This window comes from Aotus nancymaae, unplaced genomic scaffold (genome assembly GCF_030222135.1).
Source record: "Aotus nancymaae isolate 86718 unplaced genomic scaffold, 86718_ANA_hifiasm-v0.15.2.pri h1tg000079l, whole genome shotgun sequence".
Lineage (NCBI taxonomy): Eukaryota > Metazoa > Chordata > Mammalia > Primates > Aotidae > Aotus > Aotus nancymaae.
This window is the reverse complement of record NW_026988494.1, coordinates 28,511,862-28,521,025: the sequence shown is the minus strand read 5'-3', so window position 1 is coordinate 28,521,025 and position 9,164 is coordinate 28,511,862.

Below are 9,164 nucleotides of genomic sequence, written 5' to 3'. Positions count from 1 at the left end.
CCCTCCTGTGATTCTCTGGGCCTCTTCACCTACACCTGCTCAGGGACTGGAACCCCTTGCCTCTCCCTCACAACCTGTTCTCCTTCAGGAAGTGAGCATCCTGAGACTTCCCCAAAACATGCATACATGCACACATTTGCACACACACAGGCACACACAGACACAGCTGTATACACACGCACATGCATGCACACATACACACACGTGCACACACACTGCCCCTCATCCTCATCCAAAGACAGATGTTTTGGAAAGGTGCATGATTATTCTTAATTTTTTTTTTAGAGACAGGGTCTCACTATGTTGCCCAGGCTGGTCTCAAACTCCTGGCCTCAAGGCATCGTTCTGCCTTGGCCCCTCAAAGCTCTGGATTACAGGCATGAGCCACCACACCTGGTGGGCTGGACCTCATTCTTGACTTGCCCTCACTCCTTTCCAGCTACCTTGAAGCTCTGTAAACTCTCCCTCCTAAATATTTATTGAGCCCATTCTCTTCTCGCCATCCCATTGCCACTCCAAGTAGAGTCCATTGCCATTTCTTGCCACCCCCACCCCCACAACTACGCCATCCAGTCTCCACACTATTGCCAGAGGCAACTAAAACAATAAATCTAATTATAGACTGGGATTGACAAGAGTGCTCGCTAGGATGCTGCTGTGCGGCATCGTGTTTGGTAGGTGGTTACACTGGTATATATACATCTCACTTAAGATCTCTGAATTTTATTTTATGTAAATTACACCTTCTCCCCTTTCTCTACACACACAAATATATCTGTATATGAAATTAGACTATGTCAATTTATTGCATCCAAACCTTCCATGGCTGCTCAGTCATAAGCCCCAAAACCTTCATGTGGCTCTCCAGCCTCAAGTGACCTGGACCCTTCTTTCTTCTGCAGCCCACACTGGCCTCTCGCCCACTGGCCTTGGCTTTACCCACACTCCCTCCGGGACTTTGCCTGCTGTCCTCTCTCCCTGGAATGCTCTTTCCTCCCTTGATCTTCCTAGATAACTCCTTCTGGCTTTTCGTGTCTCAGCTTAATCATTCCTTTCTCATGGAAACCTTTCCTGAGTCCCTGTCACACGCTCTTGTAGCACTAAATGCACCCACAGTAGCACTTTACACGTTGTAATTTTTCATTTTCTATAGATGATTGTTCTGATGCTGCTTTCTCCTAGATTGTAAGACAAGGAGGGCATTCTGTTTTATTTATGACTGTGTTACTTACCACTGTACATGCCTGGCACATAGTAGGCACAGTTGTGTGTTGCATGGCTGTGTTCATTTCTATCATGGCTCTCATGATGTTGCACTTTGTGTATTGATTGAATGATGGCTTCCCCCTCTAGCCTGCTTGTCCTGCAAGGGCATAGACAATGTCTTAGTCACCTCTGGAGCCCTGGTACCCACTGCAGGCCTGAATGGTGGCTGGGACTCAGTACAAGTTTACTGGCAAATAATCAAAAGAGTCACAAAGTGATGTTGATGGCAAAAACTGGTTATGGACAGAGCTCACCTATGTTCATGACTCATTTTGGCCACATCCAATGTTCTCTTGCTAAAGAAACATGGATATCCTCAAATCTTGTCTGAGAGCCACACAAAAGCCACGTGACCTGGCAGGCTTGAGCTTCATGGCATCTGCGGTGCCTTTTCCCATTTATTGTGTGTGGGATGGTTATTTGGATCTCAGTTTACCCACACTAAAGGCCTCTTTGGTAATGAAAATGAAACAAAAACCTCACAGACTTAAAAAACAACAGTGAAGAGTATTTTTAGTTAGTAGATAATGATAGCTCTATTTCAAGAGCTCCAAATACATTATCTCTTTTAATCCTTGCAACAATTCTGCAAGATAAATATAATTATAAACATTCTCATTTGATATATGATGAAATTGAGCATAGAGGGATTAAATACTTTGTGCAGAAATCACATGATCTTAACAATTGGCCATACTTTCAATGCTGCTGCAAGATTCAGGGGTTTTCCAGGTAGGGCCTGACATTTAGCCTTCTAGTTAGTGCTAAAGCAGTGTTTACTTCAACGCTTGCTTCAAGCTGCAAGAATCACCTATATGATAGAGATTTTGATTACCCTTGATTGCATGCAGATTTGACCATTATTTTTCCCTTTTTATTTTCTATCATCATCATCATCAGTATGGTTTTTATCGTCTTTATTGCCATCATCCTTGAGCCCCTGCTAAGACATGAGCTTGGTTGCCTGAAATATAAGAAGGTATATGGTACAGTCACGTTGTCTAAAAGTATTCCATCTGAAAGGGAACACATAGATCCTTTTTCTAAAGCCCTTGAGTTTTCCAGAAACAGAATGAGGTTCAGAGAAGCAAAGGGGGCATCCGTAGTCAGATATCAAAATCAGGATTCGAACTGAAGCCCTGATCTGATATTAATGCTGCTTCATCTGCACCATGTTACCTGCCTGTGATGGTCAGTTTAATGTGTCAATTTCGCTAGGCTGTAGTACCTAGGAATTTAATTAAACATGAATCAAGATGTTGCTGTGAAGGTATTTTACAGATGTGGTAAATATCTATAATGGGTTGACTTTAAGTTAAGGAGATTACTCACAATATTGTGAGTAAGGCTGCAGTCTTGAGGCAGAGATTTTTCTTTTTCAGGAAACCTCAACTTTCGTAAGGCCTCCAATCAGTTGAAGGGCTGACAAAAATTGAGGTTTCCTGAAAAAAAAAATTCTGTCTCAAAGGAAGCCTTAAAAAAATTGAGGTTTCCTGAAAAAGAAACATTTCTGTCTCAAGATTGTAGCATCAACTCCTGCCTGAACTTCCAGCCTGCAAGTTTGCCCAACAGATTTTGGACTTGCCAGGTGATGTGATTATACAAGCCAATTCCTTAAAATAAATCTCCTAATTATCTATTATTTATGTGTTTATCTACCACCTACCTATCCATCATCTATCTATCCACCTATCTATCATTTATTATCCATCTATCTACCTATCTGTCCATCATCTATCATCCATTTATATATCTATTATATATGTAGCATCTATTGATCTACAATCTATCTATCCATCAATTATCTATTATCTATTAATGATCTATCAATAATTTATCATCTATCCATCAATTAACTACTATCAGTCATCTGTCTATCATCTATCTTTCTACGATCTATCTATCCATCCCACTAGCCTTGCTTCTCTGGAGAACCCTAGTTGACACACTGCTGTAAGGGACTTACATGGCACAAGTAACTTTTTTTTTTGCACACATACAATATATTTAAATTTAAAGGAAATGCATAAAATAAAACATCCCCAAAAAACTATTTCTACCTACTAAAAATGACCAAAGATAAGGTAAAAGCAGTCTAATAGGACAGTAGACAGATAAGCTGGGAGATGTCGGCTTATGGTATCAAGAGAACCTGAGTTTCTTCAGTGAAGATACAAAGAATGCTTATGTTCTCCAATATTTATTCTCTTGTCTTACTAATGGACCCTGAAATTTTGTGGAGGAGGGGAATGTACAATAATAGGCTCAGCCAAAAACTACATTCCTCAGTCTCTATTTTGGCTAGCAGTGGTCCTGTGATAAAATTTCTCCCAATATAAGCAGGACTTCTTAGGTAGACTGTCAGGAGAGAGTTTTAGGAAGAATTTTCCCAGCTGGGACACAGATTTTTGCTTTTTTTTCCCTTCTCTTACTACCTAGAACATGGACACTATGGCTAAGGCCTCAGCAAACAGTTAGGAGAATAAGGGAAAAGACCAATCTAATCAGAAGGACTTGACCTTGACACCATGGGACACTGAGCCAATACCAGAAGTGACTACGTCTGGACTTTTCATTAGATGACAGAAACAAACCCTTTCATGTTTAAGCCACCACAATTAAGTAGTGGTACTCATAGCTCTAACATCTCCTAACTTAGGATGACTATGGTACCAGAGTGGGGTGCCATAAGTAAAAGAAGCTAATGTTTGACAGTGACTGAATATAGAAGGTAGGTAGGGAGATATTAATATATCAAGCAGTACCGACTAAAAGCTAGTGGCCTTGTGATGCATTTAAAAATATTTTTTAAAATGGTGTATCACCTGCTGTACCTTGGATCATGTACCACACACTAACCAAGGCTGTAGCATCACAGAATATGGTAGGCAGAATACAGACTTTTGTTCAGAAAGAGAGAAATGAATTCAAACTAGGGTGGGACAGTCTGCAAGCAGAAATGGATAGAAATACAGCTTTTCTTTCCTTTTTTCTTTCTCTCTTTGTTTTTTGAAGACAAGGTCTTGCTCTGTTGTCCAGGATAGAGTGTAGTAGTGTCATTATTTCTCACTGCAACCTGAACCTCCTGGGCTCAAGCAATCCTCCTGCCTCAGCCTTCCATGTACCTGGGACTACACAAACATGACACCAACCCTGGCTAATATTTTTAAATTTTCTGTTTTTTTTTTTTTTTTTTTAATTTTTTTTTTTTTATAGAGATGAGGTCTCACTTTGTTGCCTAGGCTGGTCTGGAGCTCCTGGGCTCAAGTGATCCTCCCACCTCAGCTTTCCAAAGTGTTGGGATTATAGGCATGAGTCACCATGCCTGGCCAAATTCTGCTTTTCTAGAAGACACATCCTCTACCTGTGATCTGTGATCTACATTGACTGAGATTACTGCAATTTTTGTTGTTCATATATTTATTTAAGATGATTTTTTAAAATTGTGACAAACATAGCATAAAATGTACCATTTAAACCATTTTACATATACAGTATTATAGCATTAAATGCATTCACATTGTTGTGAATTTCACATTGTTGACTACTCCGGGGACCTCATGTAAGTAAGAACTCATGCATCACGCAGCATTTGTCCTTTTGTGACTGGCTTATTTCACTTAGTATAATGTCTTCAAGGTTCATCTGTGCTGTGGCATGTGTCAGAATTGTCTTCTTTTTAAAGGTTGAATCATATTCCATTGTACATATTTTCCTTCTGTTTATCTACCTCTCCATCAGTGGACACTTGGGCTGCTTCCACCTTTTGACTACTGTGCATAAGCTGCTATGAACCTATGTGTACAGATGAGGACACTACAATTTGGAGTGCCGCAGGATCAACACAACCCAACTGCTTCTATACTCCAGATTAAACAGTGTATAAGTAGTGATTTCAAAATGGCAGCCACACTTGAATAAGTGAGCTATCTCATCAGACAAAGCAGTGATTTCCCAGCAAAGGCAGGCTTTAACTTTCTGGCTGGAGCTTATTGGTTTAGAAATTACCTCTAGGCTGGGCGCAGTGGCTCACGCCTGTAATCCCAGCACTCTGGGAGGCCGAGGCGGGTGGATCACGAGGTCAAGAGATCGAGACCATCCTGGTCAACATGGTGAAACCCCGTCTCTACTAAAAATACAAAAAACTAGCTGGGCATGGTGGCACGTGCCTGTAATCCCGGCTACTCAGGAGGCTGAGGCAGGAGAATTGCCTGAACCCAGGAGGCAGAGGTTGCGGTGAGCCGAGATAGCGCCATTGCACTCCAGCCTGGGTAACAAGAGTGAAACTCCGTCTCAAAAAAAAAAAAAAGAAATTACCTCTAGTTGGTAGCTGTATTTTAAGTGCTAGGGAATGGGGGCTTGCACAGTGGCTGTGGCCAATATGTAAAAGACAGGCAGCTTCAGCCCTAAACGTTATGCCTGGATAAGATACTTGATTCCATGTGTGACTTGCATGAAATCAACTGGAAGCAATCACAACTAAAGCGAACTAACTTTTGAGAGAACCACGTAACTATAGAAAGCCCAACCTGACCTGCAACACCCTTCAACTCTTAAATCTCTGAAGACCTTGAAACCCAAATAAATAAGAGGTAGGCTTTAAATGCTGTGCATTTATAAAGAAGGTTATTCTCTCAAACACTCTTCTGAGACAAAACTAGGAAGACCAAGTGAGCTTTACAATAGACCAAGAGGAGCCTTCCAGAGAGAAAGCAATGGAGGACTAATGCTTAAGAGAGATTCACTGGGAAGCTGGAGCAAAATTGGCCAGATTGGTTTTAACCAAAGAATATAATCCATTGCCAAGACAGCGATCCCTCATTATTTCTGTTCAAGAGTATTTGATGGTTGTCATGGCCCAATGACTGCTTAGTGTTTCCCATTATTCATTCTCTGTCTCTCTCTCTCTCTCCCTCTCTCTCCCTCTCCCTCTCTCCCTCTCTCCCTCTCTCCCTCTCTCTCCCTCTCTCCCTCTCTCTCTCCCTCTCCCCCTCTCCCTCCCTCTCCCCCTCACTCTTTTGAAATGGAGTCTGGCTCTGTCACTCAGACTGCAGTGCAATGGCACAATATCCACTCACTGCAACCTCTGCCTCTCAGGTTCAAGCGATTCTCCTGCCTCATACTCCTGAGTAGCTGGGATTACAGGCACCTGCCACCAGGCCTGGCTAATTTTTGTATTTTTAGTAGAGATGCGGTTTCGTCCTGTTGGCCAGGCTGGTCTTGAACTCCTGACCTCAGTTGATCCACCTGCCTTGGCCTCCCAAAGTGCTGGGATTACAGGCATGAGCCACCATGCCTGACCAGTTCTCTTTTCTTGAAGGAAGTTTTTACTACAGTTCCCTTCCTTTTCTGCCATTGCATATGGGACATGATAGGGACAGACTCTTCAACTTTGACTTTTTAGAACTCACAAGGACCACATCTAGACTTGATAGACAGGAGAGCCTTCCCAGAGAGCCTGTCTATGCCTTAGCTGAAGGGTCAAGTGTAGGTGAATATTGAAAAGATGTTTATGGCTGAAGGGGCACTCCAGAGGGTGGATTGCAGCAGACGCTGCTTGTGATCTGTCCAGTATCATTCTCTTCTAGTCCTTTTACAAGAGAATTCCCATTTTGTTGGGGCACCAACAGCAATGTTTGCTGTTTCTAAAAAACGATATTTCAGTGCCTCCCTGCAGATTGGACTAGTCATGTGACATGATCCTTGACAGCTCTTCTGGACTTTCGAAAGCCCATTTACCCTTTATCCCTTTCTTTCCTCCAGCAGGGAATGCAGGGATGATTGCTGGAGCTCTGGCAGTCACGTTGCAAGCACACGGATGAGCATCCCATCCCGAGGTCCTTGGTGAGAGCCAAGGCTTGCTGCACCGGTCGCTGACTCCTACCTCTTGGACTTTCTGTGACGTGTGAGAAGGAAACACCCACATTTGGGTTAAGCCACTGTTGCTTGGGCTTAGAGTTCCACATAGCTGCACTAGGTGTTATAGGCTTGAATTGCTGAGGCTCAAGTTGGGTCAAATGAGGTTGTGAGGAGGACCAGGCAGCAAGGGGCTCTTGCTCACAGAAGTCAAGTGATTTACCAGAGCCAGGAAGTGGGGGCGTTGAGGTCTCAGGATATCTTCTTTTGTCACCCATGTGAGTTGCACCTCCTACTTCCTCTCAGGTCCCTGAGAAAGGGACAGTCAGGCTGTCATCTTGGGAGACTTTTCCAGGACTGGGGAAGGGTGGGAGCATGGGGTTGGGGGCTGGGAATCCTTCTCAGTAACATAAAAGGAACTCCATCAAGGACAAATCATCGTGATGAAAGGCGCGTCTACACCATGGTGGACACTTTCTCAGAACACCAGTTTAGGCTTGTGAGCTTGCAGCCCCTTGGACAGGCCGGCAACCTTCATTTCCCTGGGGAAGGAGCGGCCAGAACATAGACTTTGTTCCCAGGTTACCCTGAGCCCAGGCCCCTGGAGGTGGCTGGGGGAAGGCAAATAGTCCAGAAAGGCCGTTTTCAGGACATAGACAGCCTAAGCGTGCTTCAAAGCAGTCGTTCATTTATTCACTCAACAAATGTTTGTTGAGCCCTTAACAGAAACCACACTGCAAAGAGCATGAGATACAGAGATGACCTGTGAGGGGTTATATGGCACTGCCTTGACTTCTGGCACTGCCTGGTGTGGTCTGCTTTGCTTAATCCCTGCTGCTGGGCTTTCCATGTCTTGGGCAGGCTCCTCCTCATACATCTGTGCCTTTTTTTCTGCCCAGACGGCTGGTGCCTGCTTGGCCAGCTCACTTTGGCCAGGCCTTCATCCAATGTCACATCCTCAGATTGCAACCTTTAACTACACATCTGCAACAGCACCACCCACCTGCTCTCGCTCTCCCCACCCAGCTTCATCCTCCTCCCCAGCAGGTTACCCCTTGCCCTGGCCTGGTTTACTAGGCATCTGTCTCCCCCACTAGGATGTTACTTAAGAGAGCAGGGGTCTGGCTTTGTTCACTGCTGGGACCCGTGCCCAGAGAATTGTCTGGCATGGAATTGACCCTTCCAATGTATTTGTTGAATTAAAGCACCAGGACATCCAGAGGCTCCCAGGACAGTAGAGGAGCAGACCATGTCACCAGCCTGCAGCCAGAATGTGAAGACAGAACCCTCAGGGGACTGGGATGGAGGAGAGGCGGGCCCTGACCCAGATGCTACTCCTGGCTGCAAAAGGTGACTGTGCACAGGAGACAGAGCAGGACTAACTGGGGACCGAGGGTTCAGCAGAGCTAGAGGGGATGAGATGCCTGGAGGTGAGGAAGTGGGAGAGTGATGGGACCAACGTGAGGTGGGCGAAGAGGTGGGCAGTAGGAGGAGGTTGAAAAGAGTCATCCCCAGCACCAGCCTCCCTTCGTGTGGGAAAGTGCAATGTGGAAGTGAGCTTTAGAGGAAGGCATGCCCCCTGGGGAGAGTCTTTTGTTTTTAATAGTTTCTTTTTAATGGCTTGTTTTAATAGCTTTGGTGTTTAGTTTGTTTTTAATAGCTGCTTTGGTTGTAGAAGCCTGGCTGTGGGCGATTCCTGGAGCCAGTGCTGTCTCGGGCTCTCTACGTAAGAAGGGGCAAGGCTTCAATATCTGGACAAAAGTAGCTTCTCCGGCCAGGAAGGAGGTAGAGAAGTCGCAGAGACAGCCAACACCCTCTGCCACAGTAGCATCGACCTTCTGCCTGGGGATAAGGAAACGTTGGCTGGAAAAGAGTTGAGGCAGGACACTAGCGGGGTAAGAGAGGTAAGGGGTTAGGGCTCTCAGTGAAGAGATCGGAGGTGAGACTGAAGTGGAGGTGGCAGGAGGTTCCAGGGGAGACGCCGCCAGGACACTCCTCAATGGAAGGAGGGTTGAGCCTGAGGGCTTGGTGTGCAGGGCTGC